At 38.7% G+C, this 23,586-nt stretch overlaps 1 non-coding gene across 1 annotated transcript; it reads left to right on the top strand.

Annotated features, from left to right (window-relative positions):
* Window positions 1–453: 453 nt before the first annotated feature.
* LOC148561847 (small nucleolar RNA R71) lies at window positions 454–557 on the top strand. Its single transcript, XR_015886393.1, has one exon. It is a non-coding gene; the product is annotated as a small nucleolar RNA R71 (small nucleolar RNA).
* The last annotated feature ends 23,029 nt before the right edge of the window (window positions 558–23,586 follow it).

Here is a 23,586-nt window from a genome sequence, read left to right as displayed (position 1 = left end):
TTTTGCTGGTTTCCCCACCCAAAGTTTGGGTGGTTTTTCCAGCCTGGGTTGTAAGTGTTGGAATGTGGATCATATGGTTGCCTTTGTTGATTTCCTACATAATTGGCCTCTTCCCAATCACCTCCTTCAGTGCTTACTTCCTCTTGATCTTGTGTGTGTATTGCAGCCACTTGCTTTGTTTCTAATTTCCTGGTGAGCTCTGCTAGTTGCTTGGCAAACACCTTGTTTTGGGCTAAAATTGTATCAACATGGTTCATCTCCATGACTCCCTTAGTGTTGTGTCTCTCTGAAGCATAGTAGTACTCATTCTCAGCCACTGTCTCAATCACTTCAATGGCTTCTTCCACAGTCTTTTTCCTGTTCAATGAACCTCCTGATGAATGGTCTACAGCCTTCCTTGATTCATAAGAAAGTCCATCATAGAAAATATGCAATTGCACCCAGTCATGGAACATGTCTGGTGGGCATTTCCTTGTCAAATCCTTGAATCTCTCCCATGCCTCGTAGAGAGTTTCACCATCTTGTTGTCTAAAAGTCTGAACCTCAGATCGAAGCCTATTGACCTTTTGTGGGGGGTAGAAACGTGCCAGAAACTTGCTTTCCACCTCATCCCAGGTTGTTAGGCTCCCCCTTGGGAATGATTCCAGCCACTTAGCTGCCTTGTCCCTAAGTGAAAATGGGAACAAGAGCAATTTATAGGTATCTTCCTGGACTCCATTGGACTTCACAGTGTCGCAAATTCTCAGGAATTTTGTGAGATATTGGTTTGGATCTTCATTAGCACTCCCACCAAATGAACAATGATCCTCCACAAGTGATATTAGCTGTGGTTTAAGTTCAAAATTGTTGGCCTGAATGGGTGGTTTCTGAATGCTGCTACCACAATTCCCAGAGGTTGGGTTTATGTATGAACCAAGAACCCTCCTCTCAGGAATGGCATTGTTTCCATCAGCCCTCTCATGGTTGTGAACTTCTCTATCCATGTTGAGATCTAAAGCTTCCTCAAAATTGTCCTCAGATTCTCCTTCAGATTCCTCTTCTCTCAGTACTCTCTTCCCTCTTGCTTCCCTTCTAAGTCTATGAAGGGTCCTCTCTGGTTCGGTATATGGAGGAGTTGATGTCTCTCCTCTCCTACCTGTCATACAAGAACACAGCACAGGCACCAAACAAGTGAAATACTCTTGGTTAATGGAAGAGTATGGTTAGAGCAGTTGAGGAATTAATTCAAATAGTTAGTGAGTCAGTGAGTTAGTTGCTTGAATTTAAAGGCATAAAGAAAGAAAACAAGTAACAGAGTGCAGAAATTAAAATTCAACAAGTAACTTGAACTGAATAAACAAAGCAAGAAAAATGCTCAATCTAGTTAACTTCCAATTTGAGAATTGTCAATCGAAAACCAATCCCCGGCAACGGCGCCATAAACTTGATGCGCATAAACTTGTTATGCTACGATTTAGGAAATTGCACGATCGGCAAAATTCCTTCCGGCAAGTGCACCGGTTATCGTCAAGTAAAAACTCACAATAGAGTGAGGTCGAATCCCACAAGGATTGGTTGAGTGAGCAATTCGGATTAGAAGTATGTTCTAGTTGAGCGGAATCACGATTTAGATGAGAATTGCGGAATGTAAAATTTGCATGAATTAAAGAGCGAGAAGCTAAATTGCTGAAATTAAAAGGGATGGGGGTGATTGCATGAATTTAATTGCAGAATGTAAAGAGAAAGTGGTAAATCAGAAATGGGGAGTTCATTGGGTGTTAGGAGATATTGAGATCTCCGAATCAAAACAACTTTTATCCCTTCCTCAACCAATGCATTCATTGAATTTTGCTTGGCAATCTTATATGATTGGATCCCAATCCCTTGGCTCACCAATTCTCTCTAAAAACAAACAAATTCCCAATCCCTTGGTTTAAATGTTCATAAGAAGAGATGATGCTCGATCACTGATTATACCACACAGTTTCATGAACCACAATTTGGTAGGATTACATGTCACAATATCCATCCAAACCCCAATCCAATTCACTGTGAGAAAGCTTCTCTAGCATGAATCCTCCATTCCTTTCCCAAGGTTCCGAAGGATTCCAATTATGGGTAGTTTCTTTTCCAAGACAACTACCCAATGGAATTAGATCGAGAAGCTTTCTAACAAAATTCAAGAGAAAAGATTGAAGAAGAAGATAAAACTATTATTGATTCATTGAATTACAATAGAGCTCCCTAACCCAATGAAAGGGGTTTAGTGAGTCATAGCTCTGAATTCAATTACAAAACTAAAAGAAAATGATCCAAAGTTCTCCGTGTATAAAACTCCTCGAGTGTGTGTCAACCAACTTAAATTCTATCCTATTTATACACTTTCTAAATTGAGCTTCTGTTGTGTTTCTTGGGCTTTGAGGCCTTTCCCTGATTTCCTTTTGCTTTGGGTTTATGATCCATAATCCTGATGAGGCTGCTGATCCAATTCTGTAACATTCATTGAACCAACTTAGTGATAATCAAGTAATACACAAGACTCAACAAATTGAAGCTCCAGACTCATCAATTCTTCAGGCCCAATCCCATAAACATGATATTCAATTGGGTTTCATACCATAATACGTTTAAGTTAATGTTTGTGCTCAAATGCTAACTTAAACTTCAATATATTTGGCCCAGAAACCCCTTTCAAAAAGTGACGTTTAAGTTGAAGTTTAAGTTTCAGTTTAAGGTTAAACTGAAGCTTAAACGTGGAAATGGGAAAGCAACCCTGGAGGAGGGAAATAGTCGAACACGTTTAAGCTTCAGTTTAAGGTTAAACTGAAGCTTAAACGTGGAAATGGAAGAAAGCAACCCAGGAGTGTGAAATGTCGAACACGTTTAAGCTTCAGTTTAAGGTTAAACTGAAGCTTAAACGTGGAAATGAAGAAAGCAACCCTGGAGGAGCAATTGGGTCGTGCACGTTTAAGCTTCAGTTTAAGGTTAAACTGAAGCTTAAACGTGGAAATGGGAAAGCAACCCTGGAGGAGAGAAATAGTCGAACACGTTTAAGCTCCAGTTTAAGGTTAAACTGGAGCTTAAACGTGGAAATGCTCCTGGTGCCTTTCTTACTTCTGGCGTTTAACCTCCAGTTTAAGGTTAAACTGGAGGTTAAACGTGGAAATGCTTCCTGGTGAGAATTGTGTCGAACACGTTTAAGCTCCAGTTTAAGGTTAAACTGGAGCTTAAACGTGGAAATGCTCCCTTGGTGAAATTCTCATTCTGGCGTTTAACTTCCAGTTTAAGGTTAAACTGGAGGTTAAACGCCAGTTCCAGCGTTTCTTAGCCTTCATGATTCTGGCGTTTAAGCTCCAGTTTAAGCTTAAACTGGAACTTAAACTCCACATGTGATATTCAAGCTTCCTTTATTGATTTTGTTGCTTCCTTGCCTAGCCTCTTCTTCCCTGAAATCATCCAAACAATTGCATCAAAGTCTTGCAAAATTTCATGAGAAATCTTCCATTCATAGCATTCAAGTAATATAACTAAAAACTCATGGAATTTGCATCAAAATCATACTGTTTGGATGGTTCATTGCTTTGTTATTCATTTAACCATTCTTGGTTACTTTAAGCTTAAGAAAATGCATAAAACAACTAAAACTAACAAAAAAATGCTAGTAAAACTAGCCTAAGATGCCTTGGCATCAAGAGGCTAGAAACACATATTCATACCATACATTACACAACACACTTAGGGTAGTTTTAGGGTATTTTAGTTTAGGTTTTCTCTCAATTTTCCTTAGGGTTTAGTTAGGGTTTATGCTACAAGTTTGCATTTTCCAATTTTGATCTTGGATTCTAGTTATTTCTATTGTAAGTATTTCTTTAATTTCCTCTTTTATTACATTACTTGTTCTACACTTTCTTACATTTTAATTTACTTTGTCAATACATATATAGTTTTGTAATTTTGAGTTTTGGTTAATGAATTTGATGTTTAATAGTTTTTATATGTTTATTGAGTTGCCTTTGTTGATTTTGATCATTGGTTGTTCATAGTTTCAAGTAATTTTACAATTTTGCCATGTTTTGTGAATATGCCTACCATGTGTTTGATGAAATGTGAATTTTGATTATGGAGTAAATTTTCACTCCTTGACTTGGGGAAATGAATTTATGGAATACTAGAGTCATAATATTCGACATTTAGTAATAGTTCTTGGGTTGTTAGTTGTTATTGTTTCCACTAACACTAGCTTTTTACTAAGGTAATTAGTAAGTTAGCTAGGATTTGTGGATTAATAACAATTATGCTCACTTGACTTACTCTTCGATGTTAAGGGTTGACTAGGTGAGATTAATCCATTATAATTATCATAGTTGTGGTTATGACAAGGAAGGAATTCTATAACTCATCCCAAGTTAAGGTTTCATTTACGTTTTGAACCACTCTTCACTCACTTTAAAGCTTTACTTGTCTATATTATATAGATAGTTCTTTTATTCCTACAAGAACAGTCACAGGATGGAGAATGTGCATAGACTATAGGAGACTCAATACTGCTACAAGGAAGGATCACTTCCCCCTACCTTTCATTGATCAGATGTTTGAAAGGTTAGCTAGTCATGCTTTTTATTGTTTTCTAGATGGATATTCTGGATATAATCAACTTGTAGTGGACCCTCAAGATCAAGAGAAAACAGCATTTACATGCCCTTTTGGAGTATTTGCTTACAGAAGAATGTCATTTGGACTTTGTAATGCTCCAGCAACTTTTCAGAGGTGTATGCTGTCAATTTTTTCTGATATGGTTGAAAAGTTCATTAAGGTATTTATGGATGATTTTTCTATCTTTGGTAATTCTTTTGAATCCTGCCTTAAGCATTTATCTCTAGTCTTGAAACGGTGTCAAGAATCAAACCTTGTTTTAAATTCAGAAAAATGTCATTTTATGGTTACAGAAGGTATTATTCTTGGACACTGGATTTCAATCAAGGAGATTGAGGTTGATAGAGCAAAGGTTGAGGTAATTGAAAAATTACCACCACTATCTAATGTTTAGGTAGTCAGGAGTTTCTTGGGTCATGCAGGATTTTATGGAAGATTTATAAAGGATTTTTCAAAAATTGCTAAACCATTGAGCAATCTATTAGTTGTTGATGTTCCTTTTGTGTTTGATGCTGAATGCCTACATGCTTTTGAAACTCTGAAGGCAAATCTTACCTCTACTCCCATCATAGCTCCTCCTGACTGGGATTTACCATTTGAATTAATGTGTGATGCTAGTGATTATGCTATAAGAGCTGTTTTAGGATAGAGGCATGGAAAGCTTATACATGTCATTTACTATGCTAGCAGTGTGTTAAATGATGCTCAAAAAGAATTACACAACTACAGAAAAAGAATTATTAGCTATTATGAATGTTGTTGATAAGTTTAGGTCCTATTTAATTGGTTCTAAGGTTATTGTTTATACTGATCATGTTGCTTTAGAGTACCTTCTAACCAAATAGGATTCTAAACCAAGATTAATCAGATGGGTGCTACTCCTTCAGGAGTTTGATATTGAGATAAAAGACAAGAAAGGGTCAGAAAATCACGTAGTTAACCACCTTTCCAGAATTGAGTCTGAAGTAGGAGTACAGTCACCCACAGCTGTGGCTGAAACATTTTCGAATGAGCAATTGTTCCTCATTCAGCAGGCTCTATGGTTTATGGACATTGCAAATTACAAAGCCATGAATTTCATTCCAAAGGAGTACAGTAGACAACAAGTGAAGAAGCTACTAACTGATGCAAAGTACTACTTTTGGGAGGAGCCATACCTTTTTAGAAGATGCTCAGATGGTATAATCTAGAGATGTGTCCCAGATGAGGAAACACAGCAGATTCTTTGGCACTGTCATGGTTCTGATTATGGAGGCCACTTTGGTGGTGAAAGGACAGCTACAACGGTCCTTCAAAGCGGGTTTTACTGGCCGACTCTCTTCAGGGATTCAAGAGCATTTGTGCAGAGCAATGATAGATGTGAAAGAGCTAAGAATCTCCCTGCCACCCATGAGATGCCACAGCAGGGGATTCTTAAGGTTGAGTTATTTGATGTGTGGGGTATTGAATTCATGGGACCTTTCCCACCCATATATTCCAACAACTATATTCTGGTGGCAGTTGATTATGGGTCCAAGTGGGTGGAAACTGTAGCTCTGCCTACCAATGATGCCAAAGTGGTGATGAGCTTTCTTCAGAGATATATTTTCAGCCGGTTTAGTGTCCCAAGGACACTCATTAGTGATGGTGGAAGTCACTTCTGTAACAGACAGCTGGACTCACTTTTGCAGAGATATGGAGTCCGTCATAAAGTGGCTACCCCTTACCACCCTCAGACAAGTGGACAGGTTGAGGTTTCCAATAGGGAACTCAAGAGGATTCTAGAGAAGACCATCAGTGCCTCAAGGAAGGACTCTTCTAGGAAGCTTGATAATGCTCTCTGGGCGTACAGGACAGCGTACAAGACTCTTATTGGCATGTTTCCTTATCAATTCGTCTATGGTAATGCCTGCCACTTACCAGTGGAACTGGAGCATAAAGCTTACTGGGCAATCAAGTATCTGAACTTTGATGCTTAGGCTACATGAATCAAGAGAATGCTTCAGTTGAATGAGCTTGATGAATTCTGATATTCAGCTTATGAGAATGCAAGCTCTATAAGGAAAGAACCAAGATATGGCATCACAAGAAGATTGCCATCAGAGTCTTTGAGCCAGGTCAGAGGGTGCTTCTGTTCAATTCAAGGCTCAAACTCTTTCTCGGGAAGCTTAAATCCCGGTGGTCAGGACCGTTTGTGGTCACCAGAGCTTCACCGCATGGTCATGTAGAGATTCAGGAGGAAAATTCTGACAGAAAATTCACAGTTAATGGTCAGAGGTTGAAGCACTATCTTGGATGCGAGATTGATCGCCAGAGGTCCGCTCATCTGCTGAATTAGCAGAATTGACCATCAAGCTAGTGACGTTAAAGAAGCGCTTGTCGGGAGGCAACCTGATAATTTCGTATCCTCAGTTTATTTTCCGCTGCGTTGATTTTATTATTTATTTGATTTTTATTGAGGTTTTACTGTATTTCCTTTGTTTTACGTGTGTTTTGATCATGCAGAAATTTTAGAATAGGAACCGATACACTTAGATGGAATTTTGGCAACTTTGGAGGTGGAAGTCTCGGACTGGGTGGCGCCAAACTTGGGATATCCAAGTTTGGCGCCGTGTGTGCGTGCAAGATGGAGTTTTCTCTCTGGAAGGTCCAAGCCAAACTTGGGGGGTGCAAGTTTAGCGTGGATGAGGCAGAGGATAATGGGCATTATGGTGCTTCTTGGTGCCAAACTTGGAGAGTTCAAGTTTGGCTTAAAGCCTTTATTCTGCTGTTGCTTCGTTTCTTCATGAAAACTCTGTCAAATTCGTCAAAAATGCTACCTGAAACAAACAAAATTACACACAACTCAAAGTAGCATTCATAGTGGCTAAAACATATTAACTCTTGATTAAAATTATCAATTCAAATGCAAATTCACAAGGAAAAGATAGAGGAAATGCTCACGCATCAATTTGCCTTCCCTTTCTGGTGTTTAACGCCAGAGAGATCCTAACTCCAGGTTATTCTGTTTGCTATTCTGCATCATTCTGTCTCTGTTTCAGCATTGTTCAAGATCACTAACATTAACATTAACATTAAAATTAACTTAAAACATAGTGAAAAATTAATTAAAAAGAAAACTAATTAAAATAGAAACCACAAGAAAATTAATAATGTATGAATGATTGTTGGGTTGCCTCCCAACAAGCGCTTCTTTAATGTCCTTAGCTGGACTTCACTGTACTTAATTTAGTAACAGTTTTGAGCCTCCTGGCTCTATATCTCCTTCAAGGTAATGCTTAACCCTCTGTCCATTGACAGTGAACCTAGTTTTTTTACCTTGAAGTTCTATTTGCCCGTAAGGTGATACATTGGTAATCACAAACGGTCCTGTCCAATGGGATTTGAGTTTCCCAGGAAACATTTTGAGTCTTGAGTTGAAGAGCAGGACCTTCTGTCCTAGTTCAAAGACTCTGGAAGCTAACTTTCTGTCATGCCACCTCTTTGCCTTTTCCTTATAGATCTTTGCATTTTCAAATGCATCTAAGCGAAATTCGTCTAACTCATTTAGTTGGAGAAGTCTTTTTTTCCCTGCTGCTTTAGCATCAAGGTTAAGGAATCTAGTATCCCAATAGGCTTTGTGTTCTAGTTCCACTGGCAAATGACAGGACTTCCCATATACTAACTGATATGGTGAGGTTCCCATGGGGGTTTTGAAAGCTGTTTTGTATGCCCACAGAGCATCATCAAGATTTCTAGCCCAATCCTTTCTAGAGATACATACTGTCCTCTCTAGGATTCTCTTTAGTTCTCTATTTGAGACTTCAGCTTGCCCATTGGTTTGGGGATGATACGGTGTTGCTACTTTATGGCGAACTCCGTAACGGCTTAAGACAGAATCCAGCTTTCTGTTGCAGAAATGAGTACTTCCATCACTAATTAGTGTCCTAGGGACACCAAATCTACTAAAGATATTCTTGTGGAGGAACTTCATTACTACTCTGGTGTCATTAGCGGGTGTTTCTATTGCTTCAACCCATTTAGACACATAATCTACTGCCACAAGGATGTAGATGTTTGAGTATAAAGGCGAGAAGGGTCCCATGAAATTTATGCCCTATACGTCAAACAGCTCAATCTCTAGGATTCCTTGCTGAGGCATGTTGTGACCATGAGGGAGATTCCCAGCCCTTTGGCAACTATCACAGTTACGGACGAACTCTCTAGAATCTTTAAAGAGAGTAGGCCAGTAAAAGCCACTTTGGAGAACTTTGGTGGCTGTCCGCTCACCTCCAAAGTGTCCTCCATAGTCTGAGCCATGACAATGCCATAGAATTCTCTGTGCCTCTTCTACAGACACACAACATCAGATTATTCCATCCGAGCATCTCTTAAAGAGATATGGTTCATCCCATAAGTACTACTTTGCATCATGCATGAGTTTTCGGGCCTGTTTCCTGGTAAATTCCTTGGGAATGAACCTGATAGCCTTGTAATTTGCAATGTCTGCAAACCAAGGTACTGTCCGGATGGCATAGAGTTTCTCATCTGGAAAGGATTCGGATATGTTAGTGGAGGGAGAAGAAGTCCCTACTACTGGTTCAATCCTAGACAAGTAGTTAGCCACTTGATTTTAGGTGCCTTTTCTGTCTCTAATTTCTACATCAAACTCTTGCAGGAGTAATACCCATCTTATAAGTCTAGGCTTAGAGTCCTGCTTAGTGAGCAGATACTTCAGAGCGGCATGGTCAGTATAGATAATGACCTTAGATCCTACTAGGTAGGATTTGAACTTATCAATGGCATAAACCACTGCAAGTAGCTCCTTTTCTGTAGTAGTGTAATTTTTTGCTCATCATTTAGCACACGACTAGCATAGTAAATGACATACAGAAGCTTGTCATGTCTTTGTCCCAAAACTGCGCCAATGGCATGATCGCTGGCATCACACATTAGTTCAAATGGCAAGTCCCAATTGGGTGCAGAGATGATAGGAGCAGTGACAAGCTTGGCTTTCAGGGTTTCAAAAGCATGTAGGCATTCTTGGTCAAAGACAAATGGGACGTCAGGTGCATTGTACAGGCCAAATGGCATTCGCCTATAGGCAAACATGCCAGATGAGCATGTCAAAGTTGTCTTCTCTTGATCCTATGGATCCACTGCTATTTGATTGTACCCTGAATATCCATCCAGAAAATAATAAAATGCATGTCCTGCTAGTCTCCCTTGCATTTTGTCAATGAATGGTAAAGGAAAATGATCCTTACTGGTAGCGTCATTGATTCTTCTATAGTCAATGCACATACGGCACCCTATAACTGTCCTTTTTGGGATCAACTCATTCTTTTCATTATGAACCACTGTCATACCTCCCTTCTTGGGAACAACTTAGACAAGGCTCACCCGGGGACTATCAGAAATGGGATAAATGATCCCAGCCTCCCAGATCTTAGTGACTTCCTTCTGCACTACTTCCTTCATAGCCGGATTGAATTGCCTTTGTGGTTGCACCACTGGTTTGGCATTATCCTCCCGCAGGATTTTATGCATGCATCGGGCTAGGCTAATGCCCTTAAGGTCACGTATAGTCCACCTAAGGGCGGTCCTGTATGTTTTAAGCACTTGAATTAGTGCTTCTTCTTCCTGTGGTTCTAAGACAGAGATTATGATCACAGGATAAGTATCTCCATCTCCCAAAAATACATATTTCAAGGAGGATGGTAATGGCTTGAGCTCAAGCTTTGGAGGTTTCTCCTTTTCCTCAGGGGTTTTCAAAGGATCCTCCAAGTCAGGCTGTTCATCAGTAAGAATGTCATTAAGCCATTCTTTGAGGCTTTCGGCCATGTTCAATTCTTCCACTAGGGAATCAATGAGGTCAATGCTCATGCATTCCTCTGGGGTGTCTGGATGCTGCGTAGCCTTGACAATAATCGGAACAAACTTTTTCTCATTGACTCTTAGGGTTACTTCTCCTTTTTTAACATCAATGAGGGTTCATCCTATAATTAGGAACAGTCTTCCTAGGATAAAGGATGCACTCTTGTGCCTTTCCATGTCCAACGCCACAAAGTTAGTAGGGAAAGCAAAGGGTCCAACCCTGACAATCATGTCTTCGATCACTCCTGATAGTATCTTAATAGAACCATCAGCAAGTTGAAGGCATATGCGGGTTAGTTTGACTTCATCAGTCAAGCAAAGCTTCTTTATTAATGAAGCAGGTATTAGGTTGATGCTTGCTCCAAGGTCACATAGAGCTGTCCTTGTACAAGCATCACCTAGAGTGCATGGTATCATAAAGCTTCCAGGATCTTTAAGTTTCTCTGGTAGGTTGTTTTGAATGATTGCACTGCACTCTTCAGTGAGGAGGACTGTTTCTATCTCTCTCCAATCTTTCTTATGACTCAGAATATCCTTCATGAACATAGCATAAGAAGGTATCTGTTCAAGAGCATCTGCAAAAGGGATCTTGATCTCTAAAGTTCTGAGATAATCTGCAAAGTGGGCAAACTGTTTATCCTTTTTCTCTTGACAGAGCTTCTGAGGAAATGGCATCTTAGCCTTATACTCATCAATCTTGATTGATAAAGGCCGAGTACCTTGTGTATTTGAAGGGGGGTTACTAGCTTTCTTAGGATGGTTGCCATCAGTAAGTGACTGGCCTCCCTTGCTTGGGCGTTCAACGCCCATGCTGCTGCCCCCTTCCTGGCGTTTGACGCCAGGGGCATCATTCCCTTGTGGGCGTTCAACACAAAGGGTGCTTCCTCCTTGGGCGTTTGAACGACCAGTCTCTGCCCTTTCCTAGAGTTCAACACCAAGAGTGATACCTTCCTAGGCATTTGAACGCCCTGTCTTATCTTGTGCAGAGACTTGGTTATCCTCTGTCAGTTGTTCTTTTCCTAACCTCCTGTTGTTCTGAGGTTGGGTATTCAAGATTTTCCCACTCCTTAGCTGAAGGGCCTAACATTCCTCAGTTATCTGCTTAGATAACTGCTGCCTTGTTTGACTCAGCTGTGCTTCTACATTCTTGTTAGAAGCCCAAGTTTCTCGCAAAGCCTCTTGCAATTCCAGTAGTTGCTGGGCAAGGGCGTGCAGTTACTGAGTCAATGGGCCATCTTGTTCTGAAGGGTTAGGTTCAGTAGATACTGCCTTAACCTCTCCTTTTCTAGAAGTCTCAACAGATGAGTACAGATGTTTATTAATGGCAACTGTCTGAATAAGCTCTTGAGCTTCTTCAATTGTCTTTCTCATATGTATGGATCCACCAGCAGAGTGGTCCAAAGACATTCTAGCCATGTCTGAAAGTCCATAATAGAAGATGTCTAACTGTACCTATTCTGAAAATATTTCAGTGGGACATTTTCTTAGCATTCTCCTATACCTCTCCCAGGCATCATAAAGAGATTCTTTATCTCCTTGTTTGAAGCCTTGGATGTCCAGCCTCAGCTGGGTCATCTTTCTTGGAGGAAAGTATTGATTTAAAAACTTGTCTACTAATTGTTTCCAAGTTTTCAAACTCGCTTTAGGCTGGTTATCCAACCACCTATTTGCTTTGTCCTTTACAGCAAAAGGAAAAAGCAATAATCTGTAGACATCTTGTTCTACTCCCTCATTGTGTACTATGTCAGCAATATTTAAAAAATCTGTCAGGAATTCTGTAGATTCTTCCTGAGAAAGCCAAGAATACTGGCAGTTTTACTACAGTAGAGTAATAAGTTGAGGGTTGAGTTCAGAGCTGCTTGCTCTGATGTGAGGTATGCTGATACTTTTTTCATAGAAGTCAGCAGCAGGATTTGTATAAGATTCCAGAGTTCTTCTGAACTCTTCATTCCCATTTGGGTTCATGATGAAGAAGGGTAGAAGAAGAGGAAGAAGAAAGGTAGAAGAGGTAGAAGAAGAAATAGAAGTAGAAAAGATAAGCAAGAATAAAAAATATTTTTTATTTTTATTTTATTTATTTATTAATTTCGAAAATAATATTAATAATTTAAAAATATTTGAAATTAAATTATAAAATTCGAAAATAGAGGAGAGAGGAGAAGAAAATAATTTTCGAAAATTAGGAGAGAGAAGGATTAGTTAGGAAGTTTTGAAAGAGAAGATAAGATAAGTAACTAATTAAGAAAAGATTTGAATTTAAGATTTGAAATTTGAAAATTTAAATTTAAATTTTTGAAATTTGAAATTAAAATTTGAATTTTGAAATTTGAATTTGAAATTTAAAATTTGAATTTTTAAAGTTTTGAATTTTGAAAAAAAATCAACAAGATAAGATAAAGATTTGAAAAGATTTGAAAGAGATGAGATTTGAAATTTGATTTTCAAAAAGATTTAATTTTAAAGTTTAAAATTTGAAATTTAAAATTTGAAATTTGAAATTTGAATTTTGAAAATTAAATTTTGGAAATTGAAATTTGGATTTTAAATTTTGAAATTCGAAAAAAATAAGATAAGATTTTGAAAAAGATATTATTTTGAAAAGATTTGATTTTTTGAAATTTAAAAATTAAGATAAGATAAGATAAAAATTTAAAATTAAAATCTGAATTTTTATTTAAAATTTCCGAAAATTGATTTAAAAAATATAGAAAAGATTTTTTTATTTTTGAATTTAATGAGGAGATAGAAAAACAAGTAAAAGACACAAAACTTAAAATTTTTAGATCAAGATGGACTTAGTATGCGAAAATTTAAAGATAAACACCAAGGGACACCAAACTTAAAAATTTTTAAGATGAAAACAAAAAGAAACACAAGAACACTTTGAAGATTAAAAAAGAACACCAAGAACAAGACTAAAAAAATTTAAAGAACACAAGAACACACAAAGAACACCAAACTTAAAACTTTTGAACATCAAACATTAAATTTTCGAAAAATTAAAAGAAAAACACATGAAAACACCAAACTTAAAGATTGAAACAAGATTCAAACAAAAAGACACTAATTTTGAAAAATTTTTAGAAAACGACTCAAAATTTTCGAAAATTACCAAGAACAAAAACAAAAAGACTCAAATCAAGAAAAAAATTAAACAAAGAAAAGAAAAATATTTTTGAAAAAGGTTTTAATTTTTTTTTTGAAAATAGAGAAGAAGAAAATAAAAATAAAAGACTCAACAAAATAAAATAAATTACCTGATCTAGGGAGCAAGACAATCCGTCAGTTTGTCCAAACTCGAACAATCTCCGGAAACGGCGCCAAAAATTTGGTGGCACGAATCCCCACACCTTCGTACAGCTGTACCAGCAAGTGCACTGGGTCGTCCAAGTAATACCTGAGCGAGTCAGGGTCGATCCCATGAGGATTGTGGCTTGAAGCAAGCTATGGTTATCTTGCAGGTCTTAGTCAGGCGAATCAAGAAGTTGTTGGATTGAGCCTTAATTGCATTAAAAGAAATATGAGAGAAGCGTATAAGGTATTTTTTCAATGGAATCAGTAATAGGAATATAGTTAAGGATTGGAATTGCTTAGCCTTTCTGAATTAACTCTGGTATTACTGTCTCCTTTTCTTGTGAGTGATTTCTTCTATGGCAGGCTGTATGTGATCAACGCCATGGGCCGTGGTCATCAATCTCCTCTGTACCAAATCAAATGCCATTGGCTGTTGTCATCCAATCTGACGGAGGGTGAAGCTCTAGCAGTTCATTCTCCTAGCGATCCTACTCAAAACGCCACAAACAAGGTCAAATCTTTCAGATCAGAGAATGTTGCTTCTTTGGGTTCTAGCCTATACCACGGAGACCCTAATCTCCCCAGAAATTGGCTGAACTGGTGTCTTGAGAAGTCTCCAACGAAGTCGTGGATTATCCATCTGAGAGATGCATAATCAAGCTAGCGGTTCGCGCTTTCCACCCACGTATTCACACGAACCCAAGTAGACACGGGTGGTTGTCAAGCACGCGGTCCTAGTATGATGAACAGAGCTGATTGTCACTGGTCATCCTATTCACCATGTTGAAGAACGAGTATGCATCTTAGAAATAAATCAAACACGGATCGAAGAAGAAACAATAATACTTTTATTAATTCATAGGACTCAGTAGGGCTCCTCCCCTCAACCTAGGAGGTTTAGAAACTCGTATTGAAAGAAAATACAATGGTAAATTCAAAATTATGGTAAAAGGTATTTTAAAAGTGTTCGAATAACAGAAGTCTAATCCCTTAAATACTAAACAATGACTAGTAAGGGTAAAACAGTCTTTTTAGTGCTAAAATCCACTTCTGGGGCCCTCTTGGTGAGTGTTTGGGCTGAGCTTTCATGAGATCCATGTGCCATGAGGCCTCTATGGCATTGAACGCTGGCTAGGGGATCCTCTTTGGGTGTTTAGATGTTGGCCTTTGCTCCTTGGGTGCTGGACGCCAAAAGGGGGGCAGGAGGCTGGCGACTGGCGTTGGACGCCAGTTTTGGGCCTTCTAATCTGAAGCAAAGTATAGACTGTTATACATTGATGGAAAGCTCTAGAAGTCAGCTTTCCATAGCCATTGAGAACGCTCCTTTGGGACTTCTGTAGTTCCAGAAAAGCTCTTCCGAGTGCAAGGAGGTCAGATCTGGACAGCATCTGCAGTGCTTTCTCTGTCTCTGAATCAGACTTTTGCTCCAGCTCCTCAATTTCAGCCAGAAAATACCTGAAATTGTACAAAAACACACAAACTTAAAGTAGAATCCAAAAATGTGAATTTAACACTAAGACCTATAAAAACCTAATAAAAATTTAACAAAACATACTAAAAACTATATGAAAACTATGCCAAAAAGTGTATAAAATATCCGCTCATCAGATCACGACTTTAACTGCTCAGTCTCAAGCTTTTTACTTGACACCTTCACACCACAAGCATATAGTTAGGGACACTATCTATTTGGAGTGCTTAGGCCAAGATTTTACTCCTTTTAGGCCCTCCTAACCATTGATGCTCAAGGCCTTAGATCTTTTTACCCTTGCATTTTGGTTTAAAGGGCTATTGGCTTTTTCCTCTTTCCTTTTGGTTTAAAGAGCTATTGCCTTTTTCTGCTTTTTATTTCTTTTCAGCTATAATTTTTTCGCATATTTTTTTTGCATATATTACTTTTTTTTTGCTGCTTTTTCTTGCTTCAAGAATCAATTTTTGGATTTTTCAGATTACCAATAATACTTCTCCTTTTTCATCATTCTTTCAAGAGCCAACATTCTTAATTTCAATCTCAAATATGCACTGTTCATTCATATATTCAGAAAACAAAAGCAATGCCACCACATCAAGATAATTGAACTATTCTTAAGATAAACTCAAAATTCATATATCTATCAATTCTTTTCAAATAAAATTTTCTTTTAAGTAAGGTGAGAGATATATGGAATATTTTATAACTTTAAGACATAGATAGAAATGATCATGCAATAAGAACAAGAGAACACACAATAAAACATAACAGAAAACAGAAAAATAACATAAGAAAAGGGGATTAAGAGAACGAATCCACCTTAATGATGGCGGCTACTACTCCTCCTTGAGGATCCAATGTAGTGCTTGATCTCTTCAATGTCACGCCCTTGTCTCTTTTGTTCTTCCCTCATAGCCCTTTGATCTTCTCTTATTTCATTGAGGATGGTGGAATGCTCTTGATGCTCCAACCTCAATTGCTCCATATTAGTGTTCAATTCTCCAAGAGAATTATGCAATTGGTCCCAATAGCATTGAGGAGGAAATTGCATCCCTTGAGGTATCCCAGGAATTTCTTTCTAAGGCGGTTGCACAGGCTCATGTGCATGCTCTTTAGTTTGCTCCATCCTCTTCTTAGTGATGGGCTTGTCCTCCTCAATAAAGTTGTCTCCCTCTATGACAATTCCAGCTGAATTGCATAGGTAACAAATAAGGTGAGGGAAAGCTAACCTTGCTTTGGTGGAAGGCTTTTCAGCTATCTTGTACAATTCTTGAGGTATCACCTCATGTACTTGCACCTCACTCCCAATCATGATGCAATGAATCATGATGGCTCGGTCTATGGTCACTTCTAACCGATTGCTAGTAGGGATGATAGAGCATTGGATGAATTCCAACCATCCTCTAGTTAAAGGCTTGAGGTCAAGCCTTCGTAGTTGAATGGACTTGCCTTGCGAATCCCTTTTCCACTGTGCTTCTACCACATAGATGTCTGAGAGCACTTCATCCAGTCTTTGATCAAATTTGACTCTTCTAGTGTAAGGATGTGGGTTTCCTTGCATCAAAGGCAAGTTGAACGCCAACGTCACACTTTTCGGACTAAAGTCCAAGATTCTCCCTCTGACCATGGTGCTCCAATTCTTGGGATTTGGGTTCACACTAATGTCATGGTTTTTTGTGACCCATGGATTAGCATAGAACTCTTGCACCATTAAGATCGCAACCTCTTGGATGGGAATGGTTAGGACTTCCCAACATCTTCTCTTGATCTCTCTTCGGATTTCCAGATACTCATTCTTCTTAAGCCTAAAAGGGACCTCAGGGATCACCTTCTTCTCTGCCACTACTTCATAGAAGTGGTCTTGGTGGGCTATGGTGATGAATCTCTCCATCTCCCAAGATTCGGAGGTAGCGGCTATGGCTTTTCCTTTCCTCTTTCTAGAGGGCTGTCCAACCTTGGGTGCCATAAGTGGTAATCGAAAGCAAAAAGCAACGCTTTTCCCATACCAAACTTAAAAGCTTTGCTCATCCTAGAGCAAAAATTAAATAAAAGAGAAGAATGGAGTAGTAGAAGAAGAAAATAAAGGAAGAAGGAGGGAGAAAGCAATTCGGCCAAAGGGACTTTGATGTGTATGAAGTGTGTGTATGAAGGGTTAGTAAGAGGGGTATTTATAGGAGTGGGCTACGGTTGGGTTCGGTCATGGGTGGGATAAATGGGAGGAAAATTTGATTTTAAAGTGGATGGAGTTGGTGGGAATTATGATAGTTTTAGGGAAGTGATATGGATGTGATTGGGCTAGGGTTTATAGGGAAGAATGTATGGGAAAGAGTGAAAGTAAGAGGGAAGAAGTGGGGTAGGTAAAGATGCTGTGGGACCCACTGGTCCTGAGAGGCTAGGGAATTCAGATTCCCTGCCCTTCTTCATGGGCGTTGAATGCCCAGCACTATGCTCTTGGCAGGTGTTCAACGCCAGCTACGCTGCCAATTTGGGTGTTGAACGCCCTGGCTCTGCCTCTGGTTGGCATTAAACGCCAGCAAGACTGCCAATTTGGGCGTTGAACCCCAAGCCAGTGCTCCCTGGCTGGCGTTCAACGCCAGCAAGACACTCTATCCAGAGTGGTCTATTTTCATTCCTGAACCTTTCTGTCTCTGTTCTGACTGCTTCACATGATCATGAACCTAAAGAAATAACTAAAGAAAAACAACTTAAGAAATTAGAGGAAATAGAAATAACTTAAATAAGGTTGGGTTGCCTCCCAACAAGCGCTTCTTTAACGTCACTAGCTTGACAGTTAGCTCCTTACGGAGGATGATATGGGCTCAGAATTTCACCCCTTACAATGAACTTTCTTCCTATCTTCACATGGATGAGCTCCACATGCTCTAGAGATAAGACACGACTCACTGTATGTGGTATGACTGGTTTCTTGGTGAAGACAACTCTCATGCCAGGTGAGATGCCTTCATTGGGGACTTTCTTATCCTTCCAGCCTTTAGGTACTTTCTTCTTAGTACCTTTGTTCTCAGTACTTGTTGATGGCTGCCCAACACCAAACTTAGAATTGATGTTTGGTGGCTTGGTAAAGCTTTGCACTAAAAGAGATGGTTGGAACACTAAGTGTTGCACAGTTATCTCTCTTTTTTCAGAGGGAGAGTTGGGGTGAGGCATCTTGAACAAGATGTGATCCTCCTTTAGTTGCAAAATCAGTTCTCCCTTAGCTACATCAATGATAGCATTGGCAGTGGCTAGGAAAAGTCTTCCAAGGATGATGGATTCATCCTCATCTTCTCCAATGTCTAAGATTATGAAGTTTGCAGGGATGTACAGGTCTTCAACCTTTACCAGTACATCCTCTACTAAGCCATATACTTTCTTCATTAATTTGTCTGCCATCTCTAGTGAGATATTTACAGCTTGTACCTCAAAGATTCTCAACTTCTCCATTACAGCGAGTGGCATGAGGTTTATGCTTGACCCTAGGTCACACAGAGCCTTTTCAAAGGTCATGGTGCCTATGGTACAAGGAATTAGGAATTGTCTGGGATCCAGAAGCTTCTGAGGTAGCTTCTACTGTACCAAAGCATTGAGTTCTTTGGCAAGCACTGGAGGTTCTTCCTCCAAAGATTTTGTGCCAAATAACTTAGTATTTAGCTTCATAAGTGCTCCTAGGTACCAAGCAACTTGCTCTTCCCTAGTATCCCCATCCTCATCAGAGGATGAGTATTCCTCAGAACTCATGCACTGCAGGAGTGCATGCAAGGGAACCTCTATGGTCTCTACATGAGCCTAGGCTTCCTTTAATACTTGGATAAGAACTTTATCAGTGGGTGTTGAAAACCCAGTAGGTATGCCATTACTGGTGTTCAACGCCAGTTTTGGTGGTTCTTTGGGCATTGAACGCCCATCATGCATCCCTTCACTGGCGTTCAACGCCAGTTCCTTTGCCAAGTTGGGTGTTGAACACCCAGCCAGTGCTCCCTGGCTTGCGTTCAATGCCAGATTCCCTGCCAGTTTGGGCATTGAATGCCCAGTGAGGGCTTCCTCACTAGTGTTCAATGCCAATTTTGATGCCTGTTTGGGCGTTGAACTCCCAATGAGGTATTCCTCACAGGAGTTCAACGCCAGCTTCTGTGCTATGCCCAGTGAGGTCTTCCTCACTGGCGTTCAATGCCATCCCAATTTCTCTAGATTTGGCCTCATCCTTTGTGGTGATGGCCTTGCACTCTTCTCTTGGGTTTACTTCAGTGTTACTAGGAAGAATATCAAGAGGAGTCTCAGGGATTCTCTTGCTCAGTTGACCAACTTATACCTCCAAATTTCTAATGCAGGATCTTGTTTCAGTTATGAAACTATGAGTGGTCTTAGAGAGGTTGGAGACTATAGTTACCAAGCCAGAAAAGCTCTGCTTAGGAGTCTCCATATTCCCTTGAGAAGATGGGAATAGTGGCCTGTTGTTGAACCTATTATGGGTTCTTCCACCTTGATTATTATTGAAGCCTTGCTGAGGCTTCTGTTAATCCTTCCATGAAAGGTTAGGATGATTCCTCCATGAGGGGTTGTAGGTGTTTCCATAGGGTTATCCCATGTAATTCACCTCTTCTATGGTGGGTTGGTCAGGATCATAAGCTTCTACTTCAAATGAAGCTTTTTTATTGCTGCCAGTTGTAGCTTGCATTCCAGTCAAATGCTGAGACATCATATTGACCTGTTGGGTCAAGATCTTGTTCTGAGCCAATATGGCATTCAGACTGTCAACTTTAAGAACTCCTTTCTTCTGAGGGACCCCATTGTTCACAGGATTTCTCTCAGAGGTGTACATGAATTGGTTGTTTTCAACCATCTCAATGAGTTCTCTTACTTCTGCAGGCATTTTCTTCAAGTGGAGTGATCCACCTGCAAAGCTGTCCAATGATATTTTGGACATCTCAGACAAGCCATCATAGAAGATGTCTAAGCTAGACCATTCTGAGAGCATGTCAGAAGGACATCTCCTGATCAGTTGCTTGTATCTTTTTCAAGCTTCATAGAAGGATTTTCCTTCTCTTTGTCTGAAGGTTTGAACTTCTACTCTGATTTTGCTCATCCTTTAAGGAGGAAAGAATTTGGCCAAGAAAGCATTGACCAACTTTTCCTAAGAGTCTAAGCTTTCTTTAGGTTGAGAATCCAACCATATTTTTGCTCTGTCTCAAACAACAAAGGGAAAGAGCATAAGTTTGTAGACCTCAGGATCCACTCTATTGGTCTTGACAGTGTCACAGATTTGCAAGAATTTTGACAGGAATTGGTGTGGATCTTCTAGTGAAAGTCCATGAAACTTGCAATTCTGTTGCAAAAGAGAGACTAACTGAGGCTTAAGCTCAAAGTTGTTAGCTCTAATGGAAGGTATGTAGATACTTCTTCCATAGAAATTAGAGGTCGGTATGGGGTAGTCACCAAGAACCTTTCTTGCATCTCCTTCATTATTAGCATTGTCTACCATGTCTTCAGCTTCTTGTTCAAAATTTTCAGAGGAGGTTTCTTTCGGAGTGTTGTATTTTAACTTGCTGTAAATGCCGCCTTAGAGTTTTATCAGGTTCAGGGTCAGGATTAAAGAGAGGTTCTTTATCTCTGTTCCTGGTCATAAACAAGAAAAAGAAGACAAGAAAGAAGAAGAATGGGAGCTCTATGTTCAAGAACAGAGGACTCCCTGTGAGATGTGAAGAAGAGAGAAGAATGATGATAGAGAGAAGAGAGGAAGAATTTGGCTATGAGGAGAGAAGAATTCAAAAATTAGAAAGTAAAAAGAGAAAATATTTTTGTTTTTATTTTAATTATTAATTAAATTCAAAAATAAAACTAATTAACTAAAAGGATTTGAAAATTAAATAATGAATTTTCAAAAAAGAAAAGAGAGAAAGAGAGAAGATATTTTCGAAAATTAGAAGAGAGAAGAATTAGTTAGGAAGTTTGAAAAAGAAGAAACAGAAAACAAGTAACTAATTAAGAAAGATTTGAAATTAAGATAAGATAGAGATTAGAAAAGATTTGAATTTAAAATTTAAAATTAGAAAAGATAAGATAGAAATTGAAAAGATTTGAAAAAGATTTGAATTTAAAATTTGAATTATAAAAGATAAGATAAGAATTTGAAAAAGATTTGAAAAACATAAGATTTGAATTTTGATTTTTGAACAAGATTTGATTTTGAAATTTGAATTTGAAATAAGATAAGATAAGATTTTTGAATTTTAAAGAAAGATAGAAAGTTAAGATAGTAATTTGAAAAAGATATGATTTTTGAAAAGATTTGAATTTGAAATTTAAAACTAAGATAAGATAAGATAATGATTTTGAAATTAAAATTTGAAATCTTTTTTATGATTTTCGAAAATTAAAGTGAAAGAAAATATTTTTTTATTTTTTTTAATTAATGAAGAAAGAGAAAAACAACAAAGAGACACGAAACTCAAAATTTTTAGATCTAAGACACCTAGAATTCAAAAATTGCAAAGAAAAACACAAAGAGACACCAAACTTAAAAATTTGAAAACCAAAGACACTAATTTCAAAAATTTTAAAAGAAAAGACACAAGAAGATACCAAACTTAAAGAATGACACCAGACTCAAACAAAAGACACTAATTTTGAAATTTTTGGAAAGAAAGACAAGAAATTCAAAAATTCAACAAGAACAAGAATAAAAGACTCAAACAAAAGATAAAGATTGATAAAGAAAAGTAAAAATTTTTTATAAAGTTTTTATTTTTTTTTTCGAAAAAGAGGAGGGAGATAAAAGACTCTAACAAAATTAAAAATAATACATAATCTAAGAAATAAGATAACCCGTTAGTTGTCCAAACTCGAACAATCCCCGACAACAGCGCCAAAAACTTGGTGCGCGGAATTAAACTTCGCACAACTGAACCAGCAAGTGAACTGGGTCGTCCAAGTAATACCTGAGTGAGTCAGGGTCGATTCCACGAGGATTGTAATTTGAAGCAAGCTATGGTTATCTTGTAGACCTTAGTCAGGCGGATAGAAATTTGGTTGGTTGTTTAAAGCGCATAAAGGTAAAATAAAGAAAACATTACTCAATTGATGGTGAAAGCAATGATAAGAAGATCGTTAAGGTTTCGGAGATGCTTTATTCTTCTGGATCAATTCGGTTTTACTGTCTTCTCCAACTGTGAATGATTTCTTCTATGGCAGGCTATATGTGATCAACGCCTTTTTCGAGAGGTCGTCGATTCTCCTCCAGAGCCGAACCCAGGGTTAGTGTGAATCCAGTCTGATTGAGGGTGAAGCTCCTGCAGTTCATTCCCCTTGATGATTAGTGTGGGAAATTGTGATTACACTTTTCACAACTTGGCACAACTAACCAGCAAGTGCACTGGGTCGTCCAAGTAATACCTTACGTGAGTAAGGGTCGATCCCACGGAGATTGTCGGCCTGAAGCAAGCTATGATTATTTTGTAAATCATAGTAAGGAGATTAATGATAAGAGTGATTGTATTTATGAAAAATAAATAACATAAAATAAATAGTACTTGTGAGTCAATAATGAGAAACAGGTTGAGGTTCTGGAGATGCTCTGTCGTCTGAATCTCTGCTTTCCTACTATCTTCTTCTCCAACCACGCATGGCTTCCTTCAATGGCAAGTTGTATGATCCTCTCGGACGAAAAATACCAGGTACGATCTCTGCACGGCTAATTAACTGTCGGATTTCTCGTCTCGGATGAAAAATACCAGGTCCAGCTACCGCACGGCTAATCATCTGTCGGTTCCCACTTGCGTCGGAATAGGACCCTTGTCCTTTTGCACACTGTCACTGCGCCCAACATTCGCAGGTTTGAAGCTCATCACAGTCATCCATTCCCGGATCCTACTCAGAATACCACAGACAAGGTTTAGACTTTCTGGATCCTAGGAATGCTGCCAATTGGTTCTAGCCTATGCCACGAAGGTTCTAACCTCCGGACTCGGTCCGTAGATTAGAAACCTAAGAGATACATACTCAAGCTGTCGCCCAGTGACTACGTTGAGCTCAGATAGAACGGGAGTGGTTGTCAGGCACGTGTTCATAGGTTGAGGATAATGATGAGTGTCACGGATCATCATATTCTCCATATTGAAGTATGAGTGAGTATCTTAGAATAGAATCAAGCGTGATTGAAAAGAAAACAGTAGTAATTGCATTAATCCATTGAAACACAGCAGAGCTCCTCACCCCCCACCTATGGAGTTTAGAGACTCATGCTGTAGAAGATACAATATGAAGTGTAAAATGTCATGAGGTACAAAATGAATCTCTAAAAGTAGTTTTTATACTAAACTAGTAACTTTGGTTTACAGAAAATGAGTAACTAAGTACAG

The sequence above is a fragment of the Arachis ipaensis genome, chromosome B6 (genome assembly GCF_059453495.1).
Source record: "Arachis ipaensis isolate K30076 ecotype BB chromosome B6, ASM5945349v1, whole genome shotgun sequence".
In the NCBI taxonomy this organism is placed as follows: Eukaryota; Viridiplantae; Streptophyta; class Magnoliopsida; order Fabales; family Fabaceae; genus Arachis; species Arachis ipaensis.
This window is presented reverse-complemented; position numbering and strand designations above follow the sequence as displayed.